At 45.3% G+C, this 14332-nt stretch overlaps 1 protein-coding gene across 1 annotated transcript in view; it reads left to right on the forward strand.

The window, feature by feature from the left end:
- Positions 1-14015: 14015 nt before the first annotated feature.
- CDH5 (cadherin 5) overlaps positions 14016-14332 on the forward strand; it is a 28536-nt gene continuing 28219 nt past the window's right edge. Inside the window, exon 1 of the mRNA XM_079315918.1 lies at positions 14016-14238. The gene's annotated coding sequence lies outside the window, so the exon portion shown is untranslated. The remainder of the gene's footprint in view (positions 14239-14332) is intronic.

Consider the following 14332-nt stretch of genomic DNA (forward strand, 5'->3'; position numbering starts at 1 on the left):
CAGCTCTCCCAAATTATTGCCAAAGAAGATCTTTTAGAAAACAAGAGCAGCTCTCTTTGCAACCAGAGCTTGAAAGATGCATCTCACCATTTACTTTTCATGTTACAAAGAAAAGGAATTAGGGTGTAAAAAACACACATCAAATAACAAAGCTACTCCCAAGATGGAGTAAATGTAAAAACTGAGGAAATCTCCTCTTAGAATCAGATCAAATTAACAACAGGCTCTGCCTTTGCATGGTACAGAAATACATTCTTACTGGAAATTCCCTGGTCGTCAAAGATTTGGCTCTTGCAAGTCCAGCTGTGGGTTTGGGACTGGTCACAAAGCCCAGGGCATAGGGTTTTCACCTCTAGGGGTAGTCTCTACTGCTCTGTGTGCACATAAACAAACCCACTGCTTAGAACTCAGGTTGTTAATACCAACAAAATCACAGAACGCATTTGGAATTCAGGCCTAAAAGGATTGTTGAACTACTGGCATAGAAAAAAATTAAGCCCTGGAGATGAAATCTTTCTGCTGCTGTTGGTTTTCATGTATCACTAACCTACATAATCTGTTATTTAATCTACCATCACTGATTTTAATGGGCCAGTGTTGATTTTTTAAGCTGTCATTAAATACAGAAATGAAGACAGACAGATGTCACAGTCACAGAGGAGACACTAACCAGGCAGAAGGGGTGTGCCCACTGACAGCACACAGGGTATTACCATATCTTGAGGCAACAGCTCCTCAGGAGGGGGCTTCAGATATAGGCAAGGAGAGGCACAGCCCTTATCTGTTGGAAGAAGCTGATATACACAGCAAAGGGTGTCTTGGATCTCCTCCAAATCTCCTATTTCTAAAGTGCATTAGTATTAGAATACTACACTAACAGAGAAAAACAATTTTCTCCCTTTCCTTCCATTCTGCTTTGTTTCCCCAGCATGGAAAAAAACCCCAAAAATCCCCAAAGAGAACACCCCACTATAAAGGTACAAGTTTGCCATTCAACCACAGTCTATACCTTCTTTCAGCAAAGTCCAAACACAATGTGCTTCCTGTCCCAAGCTTTGTTATACAACGGAAATCCTTTCAACAGCAGCATAGATGGGTCAAAACATACCAGAACTACTGCATTCAGATAGAAAAAAGGTCCCTTTCCCACCTATTATTCTATTCAAAGTGTGTTTGAGAGCCCTAGAGGCTCCCAGGTTGTGTGTGTCCCTTCACCATGATACATGGATTTCACTGAATGTGAAGTTCACTGAATGTGAATTTCACTGAGAGCTGGGAATGAGTTGGTCATTTTCTCTTCAGTAAAAATCTCCTCTTGTGACAAAGCAGAGGGGACAATAATTAATCCAATAAGTGGGCACATGCAACAAATGCCATGGGAAATCCTGGTTGGGACAGTGGACCTGCCCAGCACCAGCAGTGCCAAACCAGTGTCACTGTGGGCTGGACCTTTTCTTCCTTTGACTGCTGCTGCTGAAGTTCCTTGTGTGATTGCATCATTTATACAACAGAAAGCAGCTCACACTACATAATGCAAACAGCAAAATATTACCAATCCAATCAAAACCAGAAGTGAGCCTCTGCTTCCAGAAAATGAAGGCAGCAGTTGATTTTAAGTGGTAATAAAAGCCTTTAAAATCACCATTGTGGCTCTTACTACTTGCAAAAGATACCCTTCCAAGTCACATCAACCTCCAAGAGTAAAGCCAGAATTCAGATTACCTGGCCCATTCCAGCAATACTATTAAATGAAATGGGATGATTCTTCCCACCATGGGGCATGCAGTAATTTGTATTGTCCTGAAATTCTGTGCCACACATCAGGATCCAAAATGGAAAATCTAAGCCATCCTTGAAGAAATATGATCCTCAAAACCCAGGAAATCAGTAAGAAAATCAATAGGAAATAATAGAATCATAGAATTTTTTAGGTTGGAAAAGGCCTGAGACCATCAAGTCCAACCATTCCCCAGCACAGCCAAGGCCACCTTGTCCCCAGAGCCACATCCTCAGAGCTGTCAATTCCTTCAGGGATGGGGACTCCAGCTCTGGCCTGAGCAGCCTGTTCAGAACCCCCAGAATCATTTGGGTTGGAAAAGCCCTCCAGCCCATGGAGTCCCAGCTGTGCCCATCCCCACCCTGTCCCCAGCCCAGAGCTCTGAGTGCCACCTCCAGCCCTTCCTGGGACACCTCCAGGGATGGGCACTGCAAACCTCCCTGGGCAGTTCCAATCCCTGAGCTCCCTTTCCATGGGGAAATTCCTGCTGCTGTCACCCTGAGCCTGCCCTGCCCAGCCTGAGGCCATTCCCTCTCCTCCTGTCCCTGTTCCTGTTCTCAGAGCCCGACCCCCCTGGCTGTCCCCTCCTGTCAGGGAGTTGTGCAGAGCCACAGGGGCCCCTGAGCCTCCTTTTCTACAGACAAAAGCTCCAGTTCCTCAGTCCCAGTGCTTGACAACCCCCTGCCCTAGGTTACAATGTAAAGATATGCCCAAAGTGATGTATTCTATCACCATCTGCTGAAACCAGGTGGGACATATCTCTGTGGGAGATATACTCTGCTAATGGGCCAACTGTTAAAAACCAGATGGGACAATGTTCCTTATCTTTGACATGACTCACCCTTCTTCCAGGAGCATATCTTCTGTTAATGGACCATTGAGTCCCACTGACTGATAAAATTACATCATCCCACTGGGAGATGCTCCACTCAGGGGGAGGAGCCAAACATTTCCTATCTAGATAAAAACTGAGATTTGGAACATCAAAGCTGCCCTTACCCACTGGTTTCCAGAGAACAAGAGCTACTAGATCTTTCTACAGGATCATTGCTTCAAAAGACCACTTCATCTGGACTGCTACCACCACTCTGACTAGTGGGGTGCCAGGTTGTATTCTGATTCTGTCAGTGATTTTTCTTTTGTACTATTGCATGTATTTTATTTATCTCTTTTTTTTTTCTATTAAATTGCTTTTCTGACTTTGAGTCTCTCACTGGTTTTGCTTTCAAACCAGTATACCCTTTCAGCTGTACTCAGTCACAGAATTTAACATAAAATCACTTTTAAAATTTAATTAAGCTACAGCAGGGTAAATTGATTAAAATGTTACCCTATTGTCTCCAATGTCTTGCAGGAGTGGAAAATTTAACCTGTCTGGCCTGAAGATTTCATTTGCACAATGCTCAGCACAACAGGGCCCTGTTCCATTCTGGACATCACAATAAACTTCCTCAGCAATGGTCCCAGACCATTTGTGGCACTGCACCTTTGTAGATGAGGTGAAGCTGAAAAGAGGTGGTTCAGCCCTGAAACACAGAGCACCAGGACCAGACCTTACATTACCCTTCAGTCAGGAGGCTTTTGGCATGCACATCCCACCAGGAAATATTTTTGGCATTGAGTAGGCCATACCTATTGTGGCTGGAGAAAGTCAGGAAAGTCAGGAAAGCTGGATTCCATCACTTGATATTGCCTGGTCCCATGGCAGGGGCTGCTCCCTTCTGCTCTGCAGCGGTTTGAAGGCACAGTTCTGCAGAACAGAGCAATCTGGAGGTGCCACAGGGGGAAACAGGGCAAGATTAAAACCTGAGAAGCTGCAGCAGGAGCAGGAGTTGAGTGCAGGAAAAAGGAGGAAAAGCAGTGTACTGGCTGAAAAATGAGGGCGTGAGAAGAGAATCCCCAAACAGCAAGAGAAAACACAAATTCTCAGTTTTGTGACAGGAATATCTGCAAGCATCCAACCTTCACCACCTGCTTAATCCCAGCAATTCCCTTCAAACCAGCATGTCACACCACTACCAGCCAAGGAACCTCTGCAGCACCCCAGGCTCTTGGCTAAACCTTACCAATAGAGCTGTGTGCAGCCACACTGCTGCTCCTGACAGACACAACTCCTACAGAAACAAGATGGTCTCTGACCCTCCAGCCACAGCAGAATAAAGCAAAAATTGTTCCAACACTGAATTCTTTTTGTTCCATTTATGATACAAACTATATTTGTGCATCTATATTAACAGGGCACACAACAGTGCACACTCAATTTGTCATGTGCTAGTTGGTCTCTTGCTCTGGAATGCCAAAACAAAACCTGGAATTTCTCATTTGCCTGATTTGTGATGCATTCAGCCCTTACTGAATAGTCCAACTCTGTGACTACAGCTGTTCTTCATTTTCCTCTACTTCCAGGCTGTCAAGTCAAAATAATACTAATACTAGTAGTAGTGATGGTGGTAGTAGTAGTAATAATAATAATAGTAATGATAAAATTTTCACATGTAACTCAAGATACCTGCACCGGTCAATTATCACTAAAGAAGTACAATTATATGTCATATTATTATTATTTATAATAATAGTAAAGTGCAAGTTTTTGCTCAGCTGGTGTTTACAGCCTTGGTGAAAACTGTTTGTATTTGCATGTGTATAATTACTAGAGCAGACTTGAAGAAACCTGACTTTGTTCCAAGCTTTCCTGTAGTGTATTAAATACCTCAGCCTGCCCACAAACGCAGCCATTGGGTACCCATCCTGTTAGTCTCAATGTGAAAAAAAACCTCTGTGTTGTAATGATAGCAATAACTTTTTTTTCCCCTCCAGATAAGACAGAACAGAAAATCTTTGCTGACAGGCATAGAGTGCTCGTGAAACAAAGACACAGATGTGCTCCTCTGTTTTAGCACCAGCAAAGCTGTCCCTTGCTGGGCATCTTCCAGACAGTGAAATCCCAGGGAGCCAGGCTCACTCCAACTCCACTGAAACTCTCTTTCTGGGCCCACACCTCTGGATTTCCTCCCCACACCCAGCTGGAAGAGCCACCAAAGAGCATCCCCCAGCCAGCAGTACATTCCAGGCTATTGACTCACAGCCATTTTTAAATGTGCTGGAGCTTAGTGCTCACATTCCAGACCTGTTCTGCTCTCCTTTGCTCTGTGCAGCCCTGGCTGTGGTGCCACCCCACAGGGATGAGTGGGAATGTCTCCTTTTCCATCCCAGCCTCTCTGGAGATCTGAGGGGAGCACGTAGAGGGCATTTCTCATTGTGCTGCTATGCACCTGCAGCTGCCGGCCAAGGTCACCAGAGGAAACAACAAAATCCTGCAGGAGAGGCCATTCCTTTGTCATCTGAACACGGGCAGGAAGCACTGGAAGTGTCTTAAGAAAGTTTTTCTAATGAGCTTTTAGCCCAGCCTTGCAGAAGCCAAAGACAGATGATCACTGCTGGTCCCTTCCAGCTGAAATACCTATTCTACCCAACCCAGCTTTGAGGAAAAACAGCACCAATACCTGGCTATTCCAGCCCAAAATCCACATCCTCATGTTCTCAGGGATTCCTGTGCTTCAGAGCACAGCAACAGCCACAGAACCTGGGTTTAAGGGAAGGGCAAGGCCAAGCTCTGGGTCAGAGCTGCTCTGGATGAACCTCCCCATCCACCTGAATTCAGGTTCTGTCACTCTGGGTTAACCTCAGGAGCCCTCCAGAAAAGGCTCTGAGTTATTCTGCAGTATAAATAATACCAATTACTAGCCCTTTTATTTCATAGGTACTCGAAGCCCATTTAAAAATATTGCACTCTGTGTGCAAATAATACATAAAAGGTGGGGGTTTTGGAAAGCAAGTGTTCTAAAATTATGCTTTCTCTTCAAAACAGATTATTAAAGTTAAATCAGCATAATTTTCTGCTGCATTAAACTGAGGACAAGTCAAAATGGCTGCAAGTCTGCTTGAAGTAATTCATGAACATTTATCTTTCCTCTTGTTTATTGTAAATGTATCTTTGTAGAATAAGTTAATTTTGCTACATACTTTTTCAGGAGCAGTCAGGAAGATGGATCCTAACAGAGCTGTTCATGCACAATCCTTGCAAACTAGCAAGATCAGTCATTTTCCTTTTCCCTAAACTTCCAAATTTAATGTAAATCCTGAGAAGTCAAAGCAAGGATTTAACTGCATTAAATTTTCCATTGTGCTTTTAAATATACATATTCTCTCCTTTGAGACTCTGTTTGGATGTTAGGAACCTGCTCTTACTCTTCTTAATCTCTGTAAAAGTGCACAGGGATGGACACAGCATAACCATTTGTACAGTCAAGATGAAATATCAGCAAAAGAAAACTGTCCAGGGCAGATATATTTCAGTATGAATCATTAATTCCTAAAGCTTGATTTTTTTCATTATTCATTTCCCATTTTTCATCCTGTATTACTCCCTCAGTTTGCAGAGCTGCAGTGAGATCCTCACAGCTCATAAGTGTTGGTGTGTGGCTGGGGGAGCAGCCCCACACCTCAAATGGAGCAATTCACAGGTAAACAGAAGATTAAAAATTATTTTTCCACTACACTGCAAAGATCAGTCACTGAAATCTGGCATTTTATAGACTAAACCCTCCAAGGTCTGTGACTGGTTTCCCTGACTATTTGCAGGGTGCATCCTCATGCCAAAATTCCAAACAATACCCAAATACTCAAATTTCCATCAGATTTGCACCGCCCCTGTGCTTGAAAGAGAGGGAGTTATTGATGCAATTATAAACCCAGCATTGAGAATCAGATGCTCTTTTATCAGTTCTAGGGAAAGCCTGAAACTTTTATATTCCACATTCCACTGCAAAGGCTAAATACAAATCAGAGCAGCCTCGCTGCAGAGGAGCCTGCAGAGTTTAAATAAAGGCAAAGCCTGGCTGCTGCAGCAGCACACAGATGGCTGCCTTTCAACAGGCTGGGGCAGAAATCCATCCTGACTGGTTTCCAGGCCATTAGGAGCTCTCACACATCCTCTCCATCCTAAAGAGGCACAGTGCCCACTGCAGCACAGGGACAGTGGGGGATGGCAGTGCTGCTCTTGAACCATCTGCACGTGCACAGGGCTTGGCAGCAGGGCAGCACTGGCAGCCTGGGCCTGGGGTGTGATAAAGGGACTGTAATAAATGAGTAAAAGTCACCCAACCAATTTACAAGGCATTAGTGCCTTGGCTCTCACACTCCAGCCCCTCAGCAAGGATTCATCCAGAGCAGCTCTCTCCACTCTGCTTTTGGCAAATGCTCAGCCCCTGCAACAGCTTTGGAGAAGTCACCTCCTTCCCTCACCCCATGGGCCTTGGAGCAACACAAAACCCATCTGGATCCCGTGCCCTTGGGAGAAGGGTGGAGTGGGGTCCGTGGGGAGAGCTGTGGAGTCTCACACAGGGTCTGTGAGGAGCTGAGCCCACAGCCCAGCACAGATCACAGGTGTCCCAGGCACTCCCAGCCTGGAAACACAGGGAATGCATGGACAGAGAGCTGGGCACAGCAAGGTGACAGCAGCTGGGCTGGCACATCAGGCAAGGCCATAGCTGTGGCACAGGAGGCACTGAGTGAGTGTGAGAGTGAGTGTGTGTGAGTGATTGTGACTGTGACTGTGAGTTTGTGTGTGTGTGTGTGTGAAGGTTGAACATGAGCCAGTCTGTGACCAGGTGGCCAAGAAGGCCAGTGGCTGCTGGTTTGGATCAGGAGTGGTGTGGCCAGCAGCAACAGGGCAGTGATTCTTCCCCTGTGCTCAGCACTGGTGAGGCTGCACCTTGTCCAGTTCTGGGCCCTTCAGTTTAGGAAGGATGTTGGGCTGCTCAAATGCATCCAGAGAAGGGTAACAAGACCTGCACAGGCTGGATCCAGGACCCAAATCCAACAAGGTGAGGTTTAACAAGACCAGTTATTGGGTCCTGCACTTTGGCCACAACAACCCCTGCAGCACTCCAGGCTGGGGTCAGAGTGGCTGGAGAGTGACCAGGCAGAAAGGGACCTGGGGGCACTGATGGACAGTAGCTGGACATCAGCCATCAGTGTGCCCAGGTGGCCAAGAAGGCCAGTGGCCCCTGGCCTGGATCAGGAATGGTGTGGCAAACAGGAGCAGGGCAGGGATTCTTCCCCTGTCTCAGCACTGGTTTGACACCATCTCGAGTGCTGTGTCCAGTTATGGGCCCCCAGTTTATGAAGGACATGGAGGGGCTGGAGCATGTCCAGAGAAGGGCACAAGACTGGTGAGGGGTATGGAAAACAAGTCCTGTGAGGAGTGGCTGAGGGAGCTGGGGATGTTTATCCTGGAGAAGAGGAGGCTCAGGGGAGCCCTCATCACTCTGCAATTCCCTGATGGGAGGGTGCAGCCAGGTGGTTTCGGGCTCTTCTCCCAGGGAACAGTGACAGGACAAGAGGACACAGCCTTGAGGAGCACCAGGGGAGGTTTAGGCTGGGCATTAGGAAATATTCTTGGCAAAAAGGGTGATTGGGCATTGGAATGGGCTGCCCAGGGAGGTGGGTCACCTGGAGGTGTTTAAGGAAAGCCTGGATGTGGCACTGAGTGCCAGGGTCTGGGTGACAAGGTGCTGTTGGGTCACAGGCTGGACTCAATAACCTCAAAGGTTGATTCTGTGACTCTGTGCCTGTGTCTGAGTGTGGTTCTGTGTTTGTGTGTTCTACAGCACAGCCAGAGAGCTCCAACCCTGCATGGCCACCCCTGGGCAGGGAGGGTGAGCTGTGAGCAGGACACACCAACATCAGTGCCATGACCTCACTGGGAATGCACACATGGACATTGAATCACTGGGGCTCACTGTGAGGACAGGAAAAGAACATCTTGAGACTTCAAGGGGCATCAAGGAAAGCTTTAGAGATATGGGTCATGTCACATCCTGTAAACACCACTTCCCTTCAGGAACTGGTTTACTGGCACTCACTGGAACAAAGCCCCAGCCAGCCACGTCCCTTCTCTGGCAGATTACAAGTGGATACAGCACAGTGGGAGGGACACTGGGGTGAGCAGCAGCCCTGAAAGCAGCCCCAGCCAAGAGTGTGACCTGCCTGTTGTGGCACCCTGCTCTTTCACCCCAGTACTGTAAAATCTTCCTCTCAAGATAAAACTCCTCTGCACTTGAGCAGCCACATGAATCCCAGCACAGCAGAGCTATTTGTGTGCTGCAGCTTTGGGGATGACAGCTCTCCTCTGCCTGGAATGGTTATTTGGTATATGGGTTGCAGTTCAAGCAATACGCTGACTTTTTATGTCCCCTGAATCTCTCATAGAACAGTGAGAGGTATAAAAATTAGATTTCAGACTTTTTTGAAAGAAAAATCAACATTATTTCAACCAGTTAAAAGTCTTCCTCTGTTTTAGAGCTTTCCAGGAGACATTTAACTGCAGGACAACCAAAGAGCCAGGACTGCTGAGTGCAGGGACCTCTGGCCCTGGTCACCCCAGTGCTGAAGTCGGGGCTTGTAGGCTGAGCCATTAATGGGCAGAATGCAGTAGGAGAGCCAGGGTGGACAAACAGTTGTGTAAACAGTGCAGGAAGAAAAGGGAAGAGGCCATCAGACCCCTGGTTCTGTCTGATCCCTCATAGCCCTTTGCTGCCCCAGGAGCTCCACACCATCTCCTGCCCACCCTGCTTCTGGGGTGATTTCAAATTAGTTAATTAATTAATTTAAATTAATGCCACAGACATAAAGAATGTTTGTACTACAGTCTTTATCAAAAATTAAGATGGATGTTCTCCCTCTGATTTCAGATCTGGCATATCAGAGAGAAGCTTTTCCACACCAAAACATGAGCCTCCCATTTCCACCACCAGTCAGAGGTGAAAGCTGGGCTGCTTCAACAACCAAACAACAGAGTTCATGCATGAAAGGTGACAATTTTCATCCCTTTTGTCTAGGAACAGATTGCCTTGTTTGGGGTTTCTATTTTAAGGGGCATTCCAATTCAAACTGATATGTTCTTCAGGTGAAAAAAAATCATTGAAATGAAGATTGTTTAAAAAATCATTTGTGGAAAACTTTTCATCAGCTTCACATCTCCACACCGGACCTGCTCTTCCAGCTGAAATCACATGTAAAGGTTAGTGTGCCAGAGTTAGCCTGCAGGCTTGTTTTTCCAAATCCCTGTGGATTGTGCCTTCAGTGAACACATCAAAGGGATTTATGATTCCTTCCTTCAGGTCAGTGGTGACACAGTTCCATTTCATGGCTTCTGCTCAGGGTGGTACAGAGTTTAGTACAAAAGGGGTGCATTTTGTACCATCTATTCTTTCCTGGCATTTCCAAACAAGGCAACAAGGTTGTTTGGGATCATTCCCTGCTGAACATTTTAGGGAAAAACCCTGTAGTCATTAGTCTTTATGAAGGCAGAGGTCTCATTAAGGAGCATCACTGACCCTTCCACGAGAGATCTGGTGCAGTGAAGTGAGTGTGGCACAGCAGGACAGCACTCTGGAAAACATCTCAGCAGGTGCTATCACACCTCCCCAGTAAACCCCATTCCACCAGCCTTAACTAAAGCAGTTCTTTTAAAATACACCTTAAATTAAAAACAAATCAGAACTACATTCCTTTGTTTAAGAAAGCTGGCAAGAGGAAGCTGAGTCAGAGTCGCTCCAGGATGCGCCCCTCAAGCTGTGACAGAAAGGAAACCAGTGACCAAGTGGAAATGACTAAGAGCACTGCACTGCCCTGATTAAAGGCCCAGGAATAACAACACAAAGTGCTGCAGAGATGATGCCTTCCCCACTGAGCAGGAGTTGTTATTTTTTAACCTTCAAGTAATGGTCCTTGCAGAGAGGCTGCAGACACCGTCAGATACAATTCACATTTCAGATGGGAGGGATTTTACACTGATTACCCGAGCTGCTGGAAATTAGCATCTGGGGTTTATTTTTGTAGCTGAAGGAAAGCCTGAGCTCTCCCCTACCACATTTGCTAAGTGGTCAGAAAAATCCTGTGTATCACTGCTGTGACTGAATTCCCTTCACTTGCACAGTGCCTGTAACGTGCTGGGTTTAGCAGGACAGAGTACTAAGTCTAACTTTTAGAAACTGCTATAAAAGCATTCTTGGGCTGTGCTGCCAAGGGTAAAACCCTTCCCTAGTGAGAGTCAGATAGTAGGATGAGAATTAAAAGATTATTAGTTGCAGCTGTGTCAATAGCTGTCTGGTTTTGATGACTGTGCTTATCAAGAAGGGCTTATCTATCATGTGGAATTTCACCATAACTCAAATTACTTGTGAAGAAAAGGAAAACTCTCCCTGTGGAAGTCACAGGGCTGCTTTATCCACTTTGCTGGGATTGGTGCTGGTTAGGAAAGCAATGAACTTGTTCCTACAACTATGTTTTCCATTAATTCTTTGAGGACAGCTTCACAGAGCACTGATCAGATGAGGCAGTGAACAAGCACTACATTGCAAACCTGAAACCAGCTGTAACCACAAGTCAGCCTGCTCTGCTGGGTACACAGCAAGCAGAGAAACTGCAGTTCCTGACCGCCAATCTCCTCAGCAAAAGATAAAATCTAATTCTGAAGAAAGTGCTTTAATCTCACATTTATTCTGTGCACTTACAGTAACTTATACCAGCCCCCTCACAGATGTCTGTGCACAGTGAGATTTTACAGATTTAATGTGGTGAGTGAGGGCAGTGTTTTTGCCCATTATAATACATTATTCCTCACAGCAGCAGCAAGAAGACAGTTATTATTTCAGATTCCCAAGAATGTCAAATTCAAACTATGTAAAAGCACCTGTAAAGCAAAGTTGAATTCTACCCCATCATTCAAGAGAGGGAAGACTATTTTAAACATTACTAGTCTGGCAAATTGCTCAGACTCCAGAATTTCAATAACACAGGCTAAACTCAAAGTTTCACAGGAAGAAATGCTGATCTGAACCAGACATATCTGACCCAGGTGCCACAGAGCCCCGAAGCAGCAGCTAATGAACATCTGTGGGAAAAGCACTGGAAAGAAGCAAATGATCCAGTATGGGCAGCTGGATATAACATGGAAGAAAACTCATACAGCAGAGTGAGCTGAAAAGGCCCTGATGCCCATTTGGAGAAAGGAATGGCAGGAAAACACTGTGAAATGCCAGGTACATAATTATCACTCCTTTTGCTCCTGCCACCATCTCCATGCATGAGTCACACAGACAGTGTGTGCTAAGGTTTCTATTCATTTTTTACCTGTTCCCTTCAATTCCACAAGCTGGACTATTAAATTATTTTCATACACAAAATCACACAACTAAGAGGTAATTACATCTGCCAACGTTGTCTGATCATGCAAAGGATTTTTCTTATTAGCAGAACTTACTGTGAATCAATAATATTTTTGAAACATTACCCTCTGGCTTGCAAAAGGCATAAGCCATCAAGGAATTTTTCCAAAGTCTTATGATTTGGCCCCAGTGATAAAGTCTGAAAGTCTAAGATCTACAAGGAATCCTGCTTTCCAGTATTTTGTGTCAGCGGCTTTAGGACATGGTGACATTCACTGCCTAGGAGGGACAGCAGGACAAATGTCTGGGCTAGACCCAAGGGCACAAGGCCCTCTGAACCATCAGTTCTGCTGCTGGTGGGAGGGGCTGCAAGAATTGGGGTTTTTTCCATAAAATCTCAGTGGACCTTTCCTCATAGCCAGAAAGGAAACCTAAAGAACCAGTCAGCAGAGATGAAATCTATAAAGCATCGTGGGGAGGTTTTAGATGGTGAATCAGGTCTCTAAAATTTCAGTGGAAATATCTTCCCCTTAAACTTACAAAAGGTGTTCAGTTTTCTGTGGAGCTCTGAAGCAGAGGATGTGAAAAGGCCTTAGAAACTTTCTCACTTCTTGCCTTGAACTTTTTGGGGGAGATGAAGCAGATCAGATAATAGGAAGGTAATTTAGCAGGCAGTGAAACAGAGCTGGACAGCCTCAGCTGCGGTCTCAGGGCACACACAGAGAGCTCTGGGGTCTCCTCCTTTCCTCTGACTCCCTCCCCTCCTGCTTTCCTGGAGCAGCTGAATGTCACCCTCAGCTCCAGCCCCCATGGGGACATCAGAGGAACAAAGGGATGGGAATGCAGTTGGAGCCACTTGTAAGGGTAAATCCTATCTGGGCACCTTATCTGCTGTGGGCACCAGATTATCAGGGAGCTGCATGCTGACCAGAGAGCTGCACTTCCCTGGAAACCCCTATCAGCATCTCCCTGCTCCTCTCCCAGCAGGAGCTCATTTAACAGCTCACTTTCCTGCAAGGAAACTGGACTCTGAGCTCCTTACACAAGACTTTGAAAAATGTCTCTTTTTTTTTTTTTTTTTTTAAATAATTAATGTAACAAATTCCTTCAGAAGCCATTCATCTTCACTGCTGTACACCATGAAAATGTGAAGCAATCTGACCTACCTCAGCCTTCTGGCAAGGCAGGAAATCAATGCCACCACCTGTGCTGGACTGCCATGACAAATAGGGGCAAGAGAGTATTTAACTGTGAAATAATATTAAAAATTTAATTCAATATTTAAAATTATTAAAGACATACTTAAGATACATTGAAGATTTGTCTACATTTATTGTAAGTCATTTCTAAAAGCGTGTTTTCAGTAAGCCCTGGACGTCTCAGCTTTCTTCTGCATTATTTAGTGAAAAAAATCCTCTTTCATTTGTAGTGCACAATGCCAAGAGCTACACCCTTGTGTTCAGTTTAACACTGAATCTTCCCCTTCTGTGTGTCCTGAGTGGTCTCCAGACTTAGAACTCACCAAAATCAAGATGCTGTGAACATTTTCTCTTTCTGAAAGGCCTCCCTACACTGCCTTGCTCCTCGGGTCTTCACTTTACCTGTGAAAGACACCATGAAATTTCATCTTTACACCCTGCACTGGCAGAGCTCAGCAGGAACCCAGTCTCACTCACAGTCTCTACCCTTTTGGTTTCCAGGTATAAAAATTCTGATAGATAGGACACATCCAAACTGCTTGGAAAATCCTGTTTGTGCAAAGCAGGCACAGTCTGTGCTGATCAAGTGTCAGACACCAAAAGTTCCTCTCAGGTATTTGCTAGCTCCTAAAACTCTCTCTAAAACAATACCAAATAACAGACCAACTCTGTTTCTCTCAGAGCCAGTTTCCTTTTATTCAGTTCCCTCATTAGAGTTCAGCAACAAATAAGTAGATAGAGCAATAACAAGGCTAAGTTTATCTAGTTTCCTCCACTCCCTTTTCTCACTGTATTGCTAAAAACTTGGAACAATAACAGGATGCCGGGATGCAGGATGGGAAAAGGCTGACTCCCAGCTGGAAAACCTTGGAGGCTGGGGAGCTGAACACTCCCAGTATTGCTTCACAAAAAGAGAAGTGGATTTTTCTATTTGATCTTAATTTTTTGCATTCTGCTTAACTTTTGGGATACTGCTGGTTGAGTTTGTCTGATTTGGTCCCAGACCGAAGCTCCGCCACCTCGGACTCGGGTAAGAGATAAATGTTATTTTCTGTCCTTCACCCATCAGGTTCATTTCAAAGGGTTTGTTCCCTCCACCCAAATTATTTTCTAATGTCTTCAAC

The sequence above is a fragment of the Erithacus rubecula genome, assembly GCF_903797595.1.
Source record: "Erithacus rubecula genome assembly, chromosome: 12".
Taxonomy (NCBI): Eukaryota; Metazoa; Chordata; class Aves; order Passeriformes; family Muscicapidae; genus Erithacus; species Erithacus rubecula.